We start from the raw sequence: 18,984 nt of genomic DNA on the forward strand, positions 1-18,984 counted from the left end.
GGTTGTGGGGCATGGAGTACAGGGAATGTGGAGAGAGCAACATGCCATAAATTCCAACCCATGAATCCTCTGTTAGGTGTGGACTTTACATTTGACAAAGAATTTCAAGAGCATTTTAGCTCTGGAGTCTGGTAAGTTATTATAGACCTTGTAGGACTTTGAGAAGATAGATAACAACTCTTTGCTTGTCATTGGTCATAGAATCATAGAGTTGTATAGCATGAAGACAGACCCTTCGATCCAACTTGTCCATGCCAACCAAATCTCCTAAATTAATCTTGTCCCATTTGTCCGCATTTGGCCTTTATCCCTCTAAACTCTTCAGATTCATATACCCATCCAGATGACTTTTAAATGTTGTAATTGTACCAGCCTCCAACACTTCCTCTGGTAGCGCATTCCATACACGCACCACCCTCTGCATGAAAAAGTTGCCCCTTAGGTCCCTTTTAAATCTTTTCCCTCTCACCTTAAACCTATCCTCTCCAGTTTTGGATTCACCCAACCCAGGAAAAAGACTTTGTCCATTCACCCTATCCATGCCCCTCATGACCTCTGTAAGGTCACCCCTCAGCCTCTGATTCTCCAGGGAAAATAGCCCCAGCCTATTCAGCCTCTGCCTGTAGCACAAACCCTCTAACCCTGGCAACATCCTTGTAAATCTTTTCTGGACCCTTTCAAGTTTCGCAACATTCTTCCTCGAGCAGGGAGACCATGTAGTCTTTAAATAATTAATCCCATGCTTCAAGTGAAGAGCATCAACACACCCTTGTTTTTGTGGTTTAGCTGAATGTAACTGGAACCCTCTCCAATTTGGCATAAGTATGTCACACCAAGGCTGAAGTATATTTTAAACAACATTAAGATAGAAAGTCTGATCATCCGGATGATAGAAATGTAAATCTTTCTTTTAAACCCATTTGAAGATGGGGAATAAATTTTAAATGTTGCTTTGAAAATACAAGCAACTTTCTTTATTAGTTCACTGGGGAGTTAGTTCACATGGACCCAACTGCATTAATGACATCCTTGTAGGGTTGCTGCAATGAGTCAAAGTTTATGCCAAAAGTCAATAAAGTGTTGTCTGAGTGGTTTCCGTTGGTTTCTCTAAATCACAGCCTGTTCCTGTCAACAGAAACAGCACTGTTTCTTTATTTCTTTTTTCTCTGCCCATTTTCTCCCCATAACTCCTCCTGAAGGTGTCACCTCCCTCCCGCTGTCTGCCATACGAATCCTCCATATCAGCCACCTTTCTGGTAGCTTAGGAGAAAGTGAGGACTGCAGATGCTGGAGATCAGAGCTGAAAATGTGTTGCTGGAAAAGCGCAGCAAGTCAGGCATGCTCCTTGGATGCTGCCTGACCTGCTGCGCTTTTCCAGCAACACATTTTCAGCTTCGTTTCTGGTAGCTTACCCAAACTGGACATTAACAACACTGTCACTGAACTATTAGGAAGGAGGGAGGAAGATGCAGTATGTTCACAACTGGCTCATATCCCACCCCCAACCAGCAACTCAATGATCATCAGCATATTTCCAGATATGTAGTGTGGGTGTGGTGGTAACATCACTGAACTCCTCATCTAGAGGTTCAAGCTAATACACTGGGGACATGGGTTCAAATCCTGCCATGGGAGTTAATAAATTCGAAATTCAAATTCATCACTAATTCTGGAATTGAAAGCTAGTTTAGCGTAGACCAGGAAGTGATCATCTGTTGTTGCAAAAAAGCCACCTGGCTTACTCAGGGAAGGAAGTTTGCCACCTTTACTTGGCCTACATATGATTCCAGAGTGACAACAAAGAAATGAATTCTTAACTTCTTTCTGAACTGGGTCAGCAAGCCACAGACTCCAGCAATTAGGGATGGGTAACAAATGTTGGCAGTGCCAGTGATATCCACATCTCACGAAAGAACTTTTAAAAAAAAGTAACCTAATGTGAGAATGCTGAGACTCACAATGCCCGATCGAGATCATACCCCTCTATAAAATTAGTTCACTCGACAGTCACTGAGGATATTATCCACTGCATGAGCTGCGTGAAACCAGCTGCCATCTCATTCGAGGTGATTTTGTGAAGTTCCATTCTTGGTTCAGGAACACAGAAGCAGCCACAGTGAGATATTATTATTATTGCAGCCCCATCTCTGACCACGTTTCAATCTCAGGGAGACTCCCAAGTCTTCTGAGATAGTCATAAAAGATGCCGTGGCAATTTTCAAAGAGAAACAGGAAAATACTTGGTCAGTATTTATTGCTCAAACACTAAACTATTATCTGACCATGATTATGTTGCTGTGTGCGGGAGTTTGCGGTGTCCAGGTCGATTGCAACACATCCTGCAATACAACAATGATTATATTTCAAAACATTTTAATTACTGAAAAGTCTGTTGAGATGTCTGGGGTCATGAGATTGTCTGTACAAATCAAACCTAGCTTTCCTAGATAGTTTTACATCTGTGTGTCCCTGACGTCGTTTGGTATTAACACAGAAGTGACAGCAAGTGACAGAGGATACAGGTGCTCAGCTGAATCATTTTAAAGTTACAGCCCATTTGTAAAATCAGTCTTCAATACCTCAAGTGATGAAAGTTAAAGGTTTCTTATGCCATATTGGTTATGTGTCTTTACTTGCCTTAATGTCAGTGAGGAATGGTTTCTGCTATAAGCCGCAAAATAAATCTAATGACCTGACTGTAGGAAGAAGCATTTATAAGGCTGTGTTATAAATGCTGCCATTTATAAAGATATCTATATACTTACCACTTATGCTTCAAAATATTCTAAAACACGATTTAAACATTCCAGCTTTTGTGGCCTAGCAATGGTAAAGTCAGCTGGAGGCCTTGATCTAGTGAATTACCCAGAGATTACTAACCATCAATGATGTCCAATGAGTGTAATCCAGTGAATGCAATCCAGTGATTCACAGAATCCCTACAGTGTGGAAGAAGGCCATTTGGCCCTTCAAGTTCACACTGCCCCTCCGAAGAGCATCCCAACCGGACCCACCCCCTCTCCCTCTCCCAGTAACCCTGTATTTCCGATAGCTAATCCACCATTGTTATCCAGTGAAAGCTAACCAATAACTGACATCCAATGACTGTGATCCAATTTTGTGACTTTGAGCCAGTGATAATGATTCAGTGATTGCAATCCAGAGATTGTGATCCAGGGGTTTTATGGTCTGATACAACCTTTATTCCATTCCTAGATAAACTAAAATTGAAATAGCACTTCTGTAAATAGTGAAGGATCGCCAGCAATGATGTGAAAGCCAGTCATCGGTTCCAATAATGATGTAGGGAAACATGTGCTGGGTGTTTTGTCCCGGCGTAGAACTTTGTCTATCTGAAATCTTTGTGCAATCAATATGAAACGAAGTAAGAAGGGGCAGTATGAGAATCCTGAGTGACCAGTTAACATGCAATCATAGAATCCCTACTGAGTGGAAGCAGACCTTTCAGCCCATTGAGTCCACACCATACTGCCCCCTACTGATCCCTGTAACCCTACATTTCCCTGATGCTGTGAGGCAACAGTACTGCCCTAGAAATCACTAGAAATTGAATAATCAAAAAGACGTCCATTTGAGAGCATAATTTCTTCCATCTCAGTGTGTGCAGCGTGTAATGTTAATGTAGTGTCTGATAGTAAAGGTTAAATTTTCCAGTTCCATGTTCAGCTGTAAAAAGATGCAATTATATTTGATATAGTAATTAGATTTGTGCTGTGTCAGTATTTCACATTCAGCTTTCGTTGTGAAAAGGATGAAAGGTAGATTATTACAGTTCAAGCAAATTCAATGGTTCGGTAATGATGCAGCTTACTTCACTTTGCAGTCTGAAGTTAGTAGCTGACAGGTGGAATTGAGTTATACTGCTGGTTTGCAGCTTTCTCCAGCCAATGAAAAGCATGGCTGCGTTCATTGGTGTCCAAGTGCCAGTTCATTTTTTTATGCCGGTAAACAGAACTAGTGGGGCCAGTGAGAAGCGACCAAGAATAGATAGTTCAAACAAAAACAGAAATTGCTGGAGAAACTCAGCAGGTCGGGCGACACCTGTGAAGAGAGAAACAGAGTTAATGTTTGAATTCCAGCGGCCCTCCATCAGAACTAGGAAATGGCAGTATTTCTACCAATGATAGTGCCTTGCCCTCCCTCATCAGCATGAATACCACTATTCCCTAGCTCTCCTAGTTCTGAAGGAGGGTCATACCGAACTCAAAACATTAACTTTGTTTCTCTCTCCACAGGGCCTGCCAGACCTGCTGAGTTTCTCCAGCAATTTCTTTTCTGTTTGTTTCAGATCTCTGGCTTCCACAGTTCTGTGTTTTATTTTATTCTGTAAGAATAACTAAATGTTTAATGCAGTCTTGTGAAATCTCTCTGGTCTATTAAGTGACATCTATGGAACATAAGAGTTAATAAATAAGGGAGGAACGTGTTCACTTTGTTTCAGGAATCAGTTTCTGACAGTGATTCATCAGGGTGTGTGGAGATGCTTATCTGTTTGCACAGAATTTACAACAGGCTATTCAGCCCAATTGGTTTGTGCTAGAGATAATGCTCCACATGAGACTCCTTCACTGTATTTCATCTCACCCAATTATAAGAACATAATAGCAGGAGTAGGCCATTCAGCCCCGCACGCCTGCTCCACCATTCAATACCATCATGGCTGATCTAATCTCAGTATCGACTCCACATTCTTCCCCACTGCCTGTAATCTTTCAACACGTTCCTAAATAAAAATCTGCCTGGCTCCTCCTTAGATTTACTGAATGGCTCAGCATTCACTGCACTCTGGGGTATTGAATTCTCCACAGATTCCTATTCCTTTGTGAAAAGCGATTTCTCTGTTATAAATCTGCTACCCCTTATCTTGAAACTCTGACCTCTCATTCTACATTGCTCCTCATAAGGAAACACCTTCTCTACGTCTACTGTGTCAATTCCCTTTAGCATCTTGTACAACTCAATCAGATCTCCTCTCATTCTTCTAATCTCTAGTGGGTACAGACTGAAACTGCTCAATGTTTCTTGATAAGACAAACCCCTCCTCTCTGGAATCAATCCAGGGAACCTCGTCTGAACCACCTCCAATACAATTACATTCCCCCTCAAGTAGAGTCAGAGAGATGTACAGCACGGAAACAGACCCTTTGTTCCAACTCATCCATGCCGACCAGATATCCTAAATTAACCTAATCCCATTTGCAGGCATTTGGCCCATATCCCACTAAACCCTCTAATAGCTCAGTGAGCAAACCTACATCCAGAACCTCAACCTGAGCTATAAATCTTCTCAAAACTCACTACCCTCTAAACCCTTTCTAACCCATGCAGATGCCTTTAAAATGTTTTAATCCACTAGCCTCCACCACTTCCTCTGGCAATTCATTTCATCCACGCACCACCCTCTGCATGAAAAGGTTGCCCCTTAGGTCCCTTTCACATTTTCCCCCCGAATCGTAATCCTATACCCTCTAGTTATGAATTCCCCCACTCTAGGTAAAACGGTCATAACTATTCACCTTATCTATGCCCCTGAAGTAAGGGGATCAAAAAGTCTAGCCTTCTGTTACTTTCTCTCTCAAGTTTTAGCTTTTCCTTAAATGCAGGGGGTTCTGCACTCTAACCATCACTGGGTGAAAAATGTTCTGTTACAATCAAACTGTTAGAAGTGAATTTGAGTTTTTTTTTATGCAGCACGCTTTGTGCCAGAGTTACAAACAGCTCTGTGGAGAGAAAGGTACCATCCAGTCTGTGCCAAGCCCATATACATGTGAGAGGAGTTGGAGGTGTACCATTGATGTAGTTCTCCCAGCACCCCCATCCACCCAGGCCTCAGGTAAAGAGATCAGCAATGGTGGGGGAGGCAGAGTCATTGAACAGTCTTTAAGGCTGAGGTAGATAGATAGATTCTTGACTTGGAGAGAGTGAGAACTGCAGATGCTGGAGATCAGCGTTGAGAGGGTGGTGCTGGAAAAGCACAGCTGGTCAGGCAGGATCCCAGGAGCAGGAGAGTCGACATTTCGGGCATAAGCCCTTTGTCAGGAATTCCTGATAAAGAACTTATGCTTGAAACGTTGATTTTCCTGCTCCTCAGATGCTGCCTGACCCAGATTCTTGAGGAAGAAGAGGGTATAGGGGTTAGGTGAGAGAGTGGAGCTAAGGCCACAAGCAGATCAGCCAAGATCTTACCAAGTGACAGGGTAGGCTCATGGGGCCAAATGGCCTCCTCCTGCTTCAAACTTGTGAGTCCGTACGACTCCTGCTCCTGATCGGGGCTCGGTGCTCCTGTGCTCCTGTGGTCTGGGCAGGAGGCACTTCACACAATAAGCCCGCCGCTCCATGACAAGTTGCTATTCCTCATGGGAGGCTGCGCCCAGGCCTGTGCCTGTGTGACTGCTCTGAATGTTTACGTTGTACAGCCTGATGACAGATTAGAACTGCGGCTGATCACTTGGGTATAAGGCTGGATGGACACCACTTAACTACACAATTGCTTTTCAACATGTGTTAGCATTTATCAAGAAGGGGGTGGGCGTGAAATGAGTAATGGAATCTGGAAACCTTATTGCCAATATTTGATATGCATTTGGTTTGAGGTATCCTTTGGGGCTCACCTTATATTCTACTTATTCTTTCTACCTGGTCTGAGTTACCAGTCAGCAAACAAAACATGTCCATCTGTCGTGTGCCAGCAACTGTTACTGCATAAAAAGTACATTCCACAATGTAAACATTGTGCTTGACATCCACTGGAAATATGCCTGCGAGCTGGGATGCGGGCGTTACTTTCAACTGAGTTGGTGAAAGGACAGTGAGTCTGCTGCTCATTCATACGGTCTGCCCAGTGCCTGAATCTATTTTGTTGAGCCGTGGGAAAGTTCTGCTCCTCTGAACTTCGTCAGGCATTCTTTAACTTAAGGCGACAAATGAATGATATTCATCCAAGATAGGCTGGCCTGATTAGGCTGGCAACTTGTCAAAGTCGTCATTTACTGTGGAGTTCTGGCATTTTGTACAGAGCTTATCTGTTCACTCAGTCTCACAGTGGGGAGCGGAAACCACTCCACAAATGACTATAAGCTATTATACAGTACATTATAGCATGTAGACACCACACCCACCATACTCACAGATGCATTATTTACAGTTTGCGATAAATCGGACACTTGGAAAATGGAACAGAATTTTGCATTGCTGCAGTCACGGCTGCTTGCGAAATGTCAATAGGAGATAGATCAGAAGGATTGCAAATTTAAGATGGATATAGGAAATTTATGTTGACAGAAGGAATGATCAGTGCTAGAGAAAGTGGTGGAGACATTGGGATCATTTAAAGAAACAATTAAATAATGTTGCTGAAAAGACCAACTTCCTGCCAAAACATTTTGCCTTGCACTCATCAGGACAGATGCAAGAAATCCCAATTTCAAATGATCCCAATGATTTATTCACCGGGGGAAAGCCTGATTTGTTGGCAAGTCCACTCTGATTGGCTTGGACATTGCCAATGAGAAGGTGTCAGGTAACTAAAGCCTCCACAACCTCCTGCTTAATTAAAACATGGACAAGCTTTGAACCTATTCCCTTTGTTTGAACAAGTGCCTACATTAAGAAGAAGTGTGTCGCACTTAAAAAGCATAAATGAGTCACATTACAATCTTGAAGAAACTCAGCAGGTCTGTAGAGAGAGAAACACAGTTGATGTTTCAAGTCTGATATGACTTCTTCAGTGTTCTGAAAAAGAAGACATATTGGACTTGAAACGTTGGCTCTGTTTCTGTTTCTCCAGAGATGCTGCCAGACCTGCTGAGTTTCCCTGGCATTCTCTGTGTTTGTTTTCAGACAACCAACGTAACATACTGTCTGACTCAATCGGCAAATCGCTGATAGGTTTTATATCCTACATACCAGGCATCACAACAGCACTGAACTTTATAGACAACATCGTTTAACTGTGTGATTGGTAGTTCTGGTCACTGCTCTATGGGAAAAACGTGATTGTACTGAAAAGGGTCAGTTTGGATAGATGGCAGCATCCTGCTATTAGAAAATATCATTGCCATAACCACTGCAACAAAACAATTTTCATTTAATTCTCTCCTTAATGCATTGTTGATCTACCTACAGCACATGGGATGCTGCAGTTCAGAAAGGCAGCTCACCCCCACCTTCTCACGGGCAGCTAGAGACAGACAATAAATACAGGGCCCAGCTAGAGACACCAAAATCCCACAAGTGATTAATAAAAAAAACATTTTGTTCACTTGTTTTGCAACACTTCACTTTTCCAGGGTAAAATAGGGTGGACAGTGAATTTTTCCAGTCCAGAAGTAATATTTTATTTTAAGTTGGTACACTACTGCTGGAATCAGGATAGCCATTGTCCCACAAGAAAGCTTTGATTGGCTGTACCTCAATGTCAGGATTACAAGGTGAGGAACAGTCTCGGACCCAATTTACAATCTTGTAACGCAAACTTACAGTAAATTTTTTTTACCTGGGCATTATTGACAAAGTTGCCATTTATTACCCAACCATCCTTGTCCTTGAGGCCATGATGTGGGCGGCACAGTGGCACAGTGGTTAGCACTGCTGCCTCACTTTGCCAGAGACCCGGGTTCAATTCCCGCCTCAGGCGACTGACTGTGTGGAGTTTGCACGTTCTCCCCGTGTCTGCGTGGGTTTCCTCCGGGTGCTCCGGTTTCCTCCCACGGTTCAAAGATGTGCAGGTCAGGTGAATTGGCCATGCTAAATTGCCCGTAGTGTTAGGTAAGGGGTAAATGTAGGGGTATGGGTGGGTTGTGCTTTGGCGGGGTGGTGTGGACTTGTTGGGCTGAAGGGCCTGTTTCCACACTGTAAATAATCTAATCTAATCTAATAACAAAATAAAGAGCTGCAGGTGCTGCAGGTCTGAAACAAAACAAGAACAGAAATTTCTGGAGAAACTCAGCAGGTCTGGCAGCACCTATGGAGAGAAAACACAGTTACATTTCGAGTCCAGTGAGCCTTCAGCAGGACAGAAATGCCTTATTGGACAACATCAGGTTCAACTTGATAGTAAATTTTCACTGCTGTTTTCGCTACACACTGATAACACTGAGAACAATCCCTGAGGGACATGGAAACTGGGGGAGCTTCTCCCAGAAACACTCTGAGAGGTGGAATGTTTCCTGCAATGTCTGTTAACCCTTCCAGGCCCAACTACATGATCCATCAATAATCACTCATCATTGTTCTACAGTCATTATTTCTATAACACAGTAGTTGTGTTCCTGTGTGACCCTGCACTTTACAAAAATCATACAATACAAATAGCACTTATAGTGTTGGCGATGTAATTGTGTTATAGCTAACACACGTTTTACAAGTTTACATTTTAGAAACATAATCCCCGTGCATCAATCACGTTACATTCAAACTGCGTTAACAAAAGATGTGTTATAGCAGAACTGACTTAGAGAGTGCAGGGGGACAATTATCATCCAATTACAGGGGTCCCTGATTTACAAATGCCTGACTTATAAGCGCGATCCAATATAGGGGTGTAGTTTTTAAACTCCAGCACAGCAAATGTTTCCTGCACTTACAAGTGGATATTTTATCCTGGAAAGTACTGTGTTCTATATTGTGCATGAATTCTGTATTGTCCATATTGTGCATGAACTCCATAACGGATCCCATTCACAACACAGGAACTGTGTGTAATCTTACAAGTATGGAGCAAGATTAGTGCTGTTCTGTCTACAAACAGTATAACTTGGAGAGCGCAGTTTTTAATGGTGATCACAATATTGGACATAAGACCAGAAGACATGAGAGCAGAAGTAGGCCATTCAGCCCATCAAGTCCATACAATGAATTAATGACTGATCTGATAATCCTCAACTCCATTTTCCTGTCTTTTCCCCACACTTTTGATCCCCTTCCTAAGTAAAAATGTACCTCAACATTAAGTATATTTAATGACCCAGCTTTGATGGTCCTGTGGGTAAATAATGCCACAGATTCACTAACCTCTGAGAGAAGAAATCCCTCCTCACCTCTGTCTAAAATTGGATGACCTCTCCTACTCTGCCAAGTGATTTTGAACTCTTTCAAAAGGGGAAACAACCTCGAATCGTAGAACTGTACAGCACAGAAGAGGCCATTTGGCCTATTGAGTCTGTACTACCAAATCGTTACTACTGCTTACAAAAGTCCCACTAGGCCCATAGCCTTGAATGTAATGACACATCATCCAATTGCTTTTTAATGTCACCCTCCTAGGCAGTGCATTCCAGATTTCCATCAAGTTTTCCTCAGATCTCCTCAAAACCACCTGCATTTCATTTTAAAATGATGCCCCCACCCCTACACCCCTTGTTATTGACCCTTTGACTAAGAAGAACAGTTGTTCACCCTGTCCATGCCCTTAAAATCTTGCACACCTCAATCAGATCCCCCCCTCAATCTTCTCTGTTCCAAAGAAAACAAGCCAAGCTTATCTAGCCTCTCTCCATCGCTGGAATACTCTGTCCAAGTCACCATCCTGATGAATTTCCTCTGCAATCACATCTTTCCTGCAGCGCAGTGACCAGGACTGCACACAGCACTCCATCTGTGGTCTAACCAGGGTCCAGTATAGCTCCATCACGGCTTCCCTGCTCTTGCAATCTATGCCAGGACTGATAAAGGCAAGTGATCTAACTGCCTTCTTAACCACTCTATTAAACTGTCCTGCCAACCTCTCCACGTCACCCGTGACAAGCCAGTCAATGAGCTCAGATGGGGACACCACCGAGATATCAGTGATACAAGCAACTGGGGCCCTACCTGCTCCCTAATGGGATTGGCCTCATGCATCACATTCCCTCCTGACCAGCTGCTTTGTGCTTGACACCCCCCATCCTACCCATTGGGAATGCTGTTGATTTCCAGGTGAGTTGGCAGGAACTGGAACAAAATCCCATCTCAGCAAAACACTGAAACCTCTCATCTCTGGGACAGTTCCCTTACGAGAGACTGCCTGTTTTGGGTTCATTTAGGTTCAGTTTGCTCCTTTTTGTTATTATTTCATTGTTAGCTTGAAACTACTGTTCCTACTGCACAGATCCAGGAACCTTCTTTCTTCCATTCTTAAAGCTCTGGTCTTGTCTAAATTTAAAACATCCCTAGGAGATGATGGAGGAGTCCATTCTAATTCATCCGCCCGGCAACAATACAGAGCCCACGGTGTACTGTCTAATATGCTCCTGTGCTAGTTGCAAAATTGGTTCTGCTCTCCTGTCTATTGCCATTCCATCTAAACTGGTCAATATCTAGGATGGGATTCATCCAGCTCTCTGTGTTACAAGATTGTAAATTGGGTCCGAGATGGCACAAAAATGTTTGTGTTTCAAGTTGTCCAAATATAGGAAGTGACACCAATTAGAAGGTATCTCTGCCCAACTCTATCGATTTTTACTGCGCTTGTTACTGGTAATCCACAGCAGGTCAGGCAGCATCCGAGGAGCAGGAAAATCAGCTTTTGCCCGAAACGTCAATTTTCCTGCTCCTTGGATGCTACCTGACCTGCTGTGCTTTTCCAGTATTGCTCTAATCTTGATATCTCTAGCATCTGCAGTATCTACGTCTGCCTCACTGGTAAACCTGCCTCACCAATTTTCACCATCTACACCCACACAGCGTGGTGGTGGTGGTGGTGGAAGTGGCCAAGGAGAGGTATCATGAGATCTGGTCCTTCTCCTGTTTACAGGTCCCTTACTTTTCAACCCACCCCAACCTTCTTTGAACCCTTGACAGCGTCTGTCTAGCACCACCACAATGTTTTCTAGGTCATGTTGAGTAGAGTAATGGGGAATAGAAGGAAGCCACAGAAGGGACCCATACCAATTCTTTCCAAGAGAAATCCTGTCAGTCCTAACAGCACCCCCCCATCCCTTCTTTCCCCTTTTTATCACAAAGCCTTTATCCAATTTCCATTTGAAAATGAATTTGAATCTGTATCCACTACAATGTCATAGAACATAGGAACAGTACAGCACACTGCAGGTTATAATCAACTAGGAGAAAGTGAGGACTGCAGATGCTGGAGATCAGAGTCGAGAGTGTGGTGCTAGAAAAGCACAGCAGGTCAGGCAGCATCCAAGGAGCAGGAGAGTCGATGTTCTGGGGATAACCCCTTCATCAGCACACTACAGGCCCTTCAGCCCTTGATGTTGCAGCAGCCTTCTATCCTACTCTAAGATCAGACTAACCTACATATCCTTCATTGTTCTAATTTCCAGGTGCCTATCCAAGAGTCGCTTAAATGTCCTGAATGTTTCTGACTCTACTACCGCTGCTGGCAGTGCATTCCATGCACCCACCACTCTCTGTGTAAAGAACCAACTTCTGACAGCTCCCCTAAACCTTCCTCCAATTCCTTAAAATTATGCCCCCTCATGATGGACACTTCTGCCCTGGGAAAAAGTCTATGACTATCCACTCTATCTAATTCAGTAAGGGAATGCACTCCAAATCCTAACTAGTCCTTGTATAAAGCTTTTTCTTTGTGTTGCCTCTGGTCCTTTTGCCAATCAACTTAACTCAATGATCATCGATCATTTAAATATTGGAAACAGCTTCATAATATTGTACATCTAAATCAATTCGCCTGAGGCTTCAGAGCTCTTTAAAAAGCAACCCCCAGCTTTTCTGTAATTCCTTGTTCCTGCAGCCGTTATAGTTCGAGCTCTTCTGAACCCTCTACAAATCTTCACATCCTTCTGGCACCCAGATTTAGTAACATCATCACAGTGGGCTTGAACAGTTTTATCTAGGTTCAGCAACAGTTTTTCGAATTGTACTCCACTCCTCTACTCATAAAGTGCATCAACAGCCACCCACAATGTTGACCCTCCTCCCCGGATGTTGCTGTGCTTTTCCAGCGCCACCTTTTTCGACTCTGACTCTCCAGCATCTGCAGTCCTCACTTTCTCCAAGTTTCAGTTTGACACACTTTACAAATACAACTTTGTCAGGCAATTGCACACAACGTGGTTGACCCTGGTCCTATGTCAAGATAAAGCTTTTCAAGGGCCTCACCCTGCACGTTCTCCCCGTGTCTGCGTGGGTTACCTCCGGGTGCTCCAGTTTCCTCCCACAGTCCAAAGATATGCCGGTCTGGTGAATTGGCCGTGCTAAATTGCCCATAGTGCTCGGTGCATTAATCAGAGGGAAATGGGTCTGGGTGGGTTACTCTTCGGAGGGTCGGTGTAGACTGGTTGGGCCGAAGGGCCTGTTTCCACACTGTAGGGAATCTAATCTAATCTAATCTAGACTTTTCTTGTGATTTAATTTTGGGGTACCTTTTATTTTTATTTTGGAGGGCTATTTCTTGGTTTTCAGAGTCTCTTTTGCCAACCTCCCTAACACATTTATTTTAAGATAAAGTCACGTACTAACAATACTTTCCATATCTGAGTTTAATTATGGACACACACAGAAAAAGAATAAAAATAATTCACCCATATCCACAATTATCAGCCCTTTAATAAACTGGAAGCCACAACACACAAGGAAATCATTAATTTCCTGGATATGACAGGGTTTAAATTTTCACCAGACTACAGGCATAAGTTAACAACAAAAGATCTTTTCAAAATAACCGACAGGCAACTTTACACTCAAAACAGCCATCCCTAAGTATACCTTCCACTAGTGAGGTCAGCTAAAGCATTTCCACCATTTATACACAAAACTAGTGCATTTTAATCAAGCAACTACCTTATTTACCATATCTTAGACCTTATTTGCATCTTTAAATTTAACAAACCACGGTATTTGTTCCAAAACATCTGCTATATTTTTCCCCAAGTAGTAGCTCCAAGTGTATGCAGCCTTGAACTAGCGATTCCACATTAATTTTAAAGGAATTTGTTGCTCAGTGAGTTCAGGTTTTTTTTGGTTCCCAGTTGGTGAGGATTATATTGTTGAAAGGTTTAAGACTGTCCTCTCTCCTTTACAGCCTCCATCTGCTCCAGCTTTTCAGCCTTCTTTCTCCCCCTTCACCTTACAGCCTCCTCCTTTCTGCCCACGAATTTCAACCTCACCTGTTACTGACCATGCAAACATCTACTTTCCCCCACTCCTTCCAACCTCCTCCTACCCTCCCCCTCATTCCCACCCCTTACAGCCTCCTCCTTTCTCACCAGTGCCCTCATAGCAGGCACCAAGCCCCGAATTGAGACCCTGCCACCTCTAGGCTGCAGAGCTGGCCAATAGCAATTCCAATAACACACTCCCAGCAGCCACTCAGAATCCCTACAATGCAAAAAGGGGCTTTTCAGTCCTTTGAGTCTGCACTGAACCTCCAAAGAGCATCACATCCAGACCCTACTCTGTAATCCCACATTTCCCGTGGCTAATATGGCCTAGCGTGCACATCCCTGGACACTATAAGCAATTTTTCATGGCCAATCCAGCTAGACTACACATCTTTGGGCATGAGAGGATACCAGAGCACCTGGAGGAAACCCACACCGACACAGGGAGAATGTGCAAACTCCACACAGTTAGTCACCAGAGGCTGGGATTGAATCTTGGTTCCTGGCACTGTGAGGCAGCAGTGCTAACCACTGTGCCACTTGCCTTCGTACCAATCTGCTCCTCCAATCAGAGGCTGGTTCTCTCCCACAATTGGTCGATGAATGAATCACTGGTGAACCAATCAGTAGCACATACAGGTGGGAGCCAGCCTCTGATTGGAGAAGCAGCTCCCCATGGTTTCTATCTCTCTCTCTCTCTCTGTCTCTCTCTCTCTCTCACGCGTGGTATGACTCTGCTCTGACTGGTCACCATTTGAGGAAGGGGATGTTACTGCCTGTGACCATTATCATTAGGCCCTGGTTGTGGAGTTAGCTGGTACCAGTTAGAAATATACAACATGCCGCCTTTGCAGTAGATGAGGAGCAGGGAGAATTAGAAAAATGTGAGGTGACCTTATTCAAACATACAAGATTCTCAGGACACTGGAAAGGGTAGATGTGGAATGGTTATTTCCCCTTGACCACAGAGGGCATAACTTCAAAGAAAGGGGTCATGCATTTAAGACAAAGACCAGCAGAATCTCTTCTCTCAGAGTGTGGTGATTCTGTGATATTCTTTACCATCAAGGCTGAATAATTAAGTATAGTCAAAGCTGAAATGGGCAGATTTTTAATCAATAAGGGAATTAAGGGTGGAAAAATCTAGAAAGTGGGATTGAGGATGATCAGATCAGCTGCAATATCATTGAATGGCAGAGCAGACTTGATGGGCTGAATGGCCTAATTCTACCCCTACGTCTATTGTTCTGATGAGCGCGGACAAAAGTTGAAAATGGTGAGTGTTTGGGAAGAATTGCTAAGACAGAACATGGGCAATCAAGGCGATAAAGGAAAGCCTTGCTTCCTTCAAAATAAACAGCTATTTTCTGATTGAAAACAAAATTTTGTAGATTTCCACCACAAAAAGAGTGGGCTGGGGCCGTTCATTTTCATGGTCTGTGGTTAGGCTGTTAATTGCAGCATTGTCTCGAGTGGTTAGTGAGTAAAATCTGCTTCATAAATCCAATGTGACAGGCTTGCAGAAACAAATCTTGGAATAAGTGAGTAACTGACTGTTGCTAACTATATATCACAAAGCTGTATTGTTTTTTTACCCAGTCGCCACCTTCCTCCTTTGCAACAACGGCTTCCAAAGCAATCTTTGTTCCATTTTACTTTTGACAGGATAGAATACACCAGAAGATTTTTAAAGGTGATATCCTCCCTCCAAACTCCCAGGTTTCCTCACTCAGAGGCTGGGAATTCTGCGGTCAGTAACTCACCTTCTGACTCCCCACAGACTATTCACCCTCAAGTACAAGTTGGGAGTGTGTTGGAATATTGCCCACTTGCCTGAGTGGATGCAGCTCCAATACCTCACAACACCATCCAGGACATAACCGCCCACTTGACTGGCATTCAATCCTCCACCTTCAACCTTAACTCCCCCACCACTGGCACACAGTGGCCTTAGGATGAGTGTGTTTCTTTTCATTCACTCATGGGTTGTGGTCAGCACTCTTTGCCTGACCCTGAGAAGGTGGTAGTGAGCTGCCTTCTTGAACCGCTGCAGTCCATTTAATGTAGGTAGCCCCACAATGCCCTTAGGGAGGCAATTCCAGGGTTTTGACTCAGCAACGGTGAAGGAATGTTGATATATTTCCAAGTCAGGATGGTGAGTGGCTTGCAGGAGGATCTTGAAGGTGGTCATGTTCCCATGTATCTGCTGTCCTTGCCTTTCTACATGGAAGTGCTCTTGGGTTTGGAATGTGCTGTCTGAGGATCTTTGGTGTAGTCGTATCTTGTAGGTAGTTCACACTGAGTGTTAGTGGTGGAGTGAGTAGATGCTTGTGGCTATGATGCCAATCAAGTGGATGCTTTGTCCTGGATTGTGTCAAGAACCTTGAATGTTGTTGGAGCTGCACCAACCAGGCAAGTGGGGAGTATTCCATTACACTGCTGACTTGTGCTTGTAGATGGCAGATAAGCTTTGGGGTGTTTGGAGGTGAGTTACTCATTGCAGTATTCCTAGCCTCTAACCTATTCTTGTGGCCACTAGTGAGTCCAGTTCAGATATTGGTCAATGGTAACCCTCAAGAAATTGATAGTGGGGGATTCAATGATGATTAGATTGTCTCTTATTGAAGATGGTCATTGCCTGACATTTATGTGGTGTGAACCTTACTTGCCACTTGTCAGCCCAAACCTGGATATAGTCCAGATCTTGTCGCATTTGACCATGGACTGCTTCACTTGAGTCAAGAATGGTGCTGACCAATGTGCAATCATTGATGAGCATCCCTACTTCGAACTTTATGATGGAGAGATGGTCATTGATGGAGATGTTTGGGCCTGGGACACTATCCTGAGGAACTCCTGCAGAGAATCCTGGAGTTGAGATGATTTGTACAACTAACGAGATGCACTGTAGCACCGCACAATGGCTCCTTCAACAGCACTTTCCAAATCCATGATCTACCTAGAAAGACTACCTAGGAAGACAGTGGCAGCAGATAAATGGGAACACCACCAGCGGCAAGTTCCCCTCTAAGCCACACACCATCCCAACTCGGAACTATTGCGTTGCTTCAAGTGTCACTGGGTCAAAATCTCTATAGCCCATGGACTGCAGCGGTTCTAGAAAGCAACTCACCAGCTTCTCAAGGGCAGCTAAGCACAGGCAACCATTCAGCTCAGCTCATTCCTGATGAAAGGTTCCTGCCCAAAACATCGATTTTTGCGCTCCTCGGATGCTGCCTGACCTGCTGTACTTTTCCAGCAGCGCTCTAATCTTGACAGGCAACTGATGTTAGCCTAGGCAATGATACCCACATCCTGTGAACAAATAAATAAAACCCATTCTCATTAACCATCAATTATGACCAGGGTCGTTATTCTGTCCTTTCACCAGGTTGATTGACTGAACGAGATTCTCCCTATTTCCTGGTGAAAATTAACAACATCTCCCATTCTTATGTGAAACATTAGACATCCAATGACCAGTGGGACATCCCTTTACAGGTTTCTGCTATTGTTCAGCAGCAATGTGGAGGATGGGAGGTTTGTATGAGAGACTCAGGAGTTGACCCTTGCCTGTGGGTGACGGTTGGATCTTCCCTCAGGAATGCAGCTGAGACCAGTTTGTCCAAGACATGGGAGATTAAAGCTCTGTATCAATGATTTGCTGATGTGATTAGTCACTGCTGAGACACGTGCTATGTAACTTTGAGGCCTAATTGTCTCAAAACTCATCTCAATAACGTTAGAATTGAAATTAAAATGTTCTCATTGAGATCTCTCCAAGCTTTCCCCTCCCTGACTCTGTAACCTCCTCAAGCCCTATAATCCACTGAGATCGCTGTGCTCCTCCAATTCTCATCTCTTGGACATTTCCAGTTTTCCTCCCCTGCTTACATTTCCTTTAAGATGCTCCTTAAAAACCTACCTCTTTGAGCAAACATTTAATTACTTTTCCTCATATCTCCTTCTTTGGCCCAGTGTCAATATCTGTCTGTTCCTGTGATATGCCTTTGGGATATTTTCCTATATTACAGATAGTGTATTTTTCATGACAGTTGATACAAACCAAACTTATCTTTGATATGTATTTTACATCAATGACATGACAGCATTACACCCTCTAAGTTTGCAAAGTCCCATGGGGTATGAAAGGTTATATATTCAGCCCCTTCCAAATGAATGGAATCATGAGTTTAAGAATGAGTTGACCCTTAACTGGTACAATCTTAGCCTTCTATGCTCCATGCCTTTGCATTTAAAAAGCCACAGAAGAGCACAGGAACCATTCTCCACACTACTCTTTAAGTGGGAAACTGATAAAATAAATCTCCTGTTCTCCATATATTGGCTGACCTACTTAGACTCCCAGTTCTAAAATGCCTCAATTCCAAATTTCTCAGCCCACTTTTCAAGTCCCCCACTGCTCCCTAACCCTGTAAACTCTCTAAGGTTATAACTTTATAATCCTCCAAGATCTCTGCACATCTTCAATTTGAGCCATATCACAGTCCCCATATCAATTGCTCCACTATTGACGACCTAGATTATAAGGTCAGATCTTCCTTTCCTTAGCCTCTCCCCAATGTAGAGGAGGCCACATCGGGTGCAGCGGATGCAGTAAATGATGTGTGTGGAGGTGCAGGTGAATTTGTGATGGATATGGAAGGATCCTTTGGGGTCTTGGAGGGAAGTGAGGGGAGAGGTGTGGGTGCAAGTTTTGCATTTCTTGCGGTTGCAGGGGAAGGTGCCGGGAGTGGAGGTTGGGTTGGTGGGGGGTGTGGACCTGATGAGGGAGTCGCGGAGGGAGTGGTCTTTCCGGAACGCTGATAGGAGAGGGGAGGGAAATATATCCTTGGTGGTGGGGTCTGTTTGGAGGTGGCGGAAATGACGAAGGATGATA

This window comes from Chiloscyllium plagiosum, chromosome 34, assembly GCF_004010195.1.
Source record: "Chiloscyllium plagiosum isolate BGI_BamShark_2017 chromosome 34, ASM401019v2, whole genome shotgun sequence".
Taxonomy (NCBI): Eukaryota; Metazoa; Chordata; class Chondrichthyes; order Orectolobiformes; family Hemiscylliidae; genus Chiloscyllium; species Chiloscyllium plagiosum.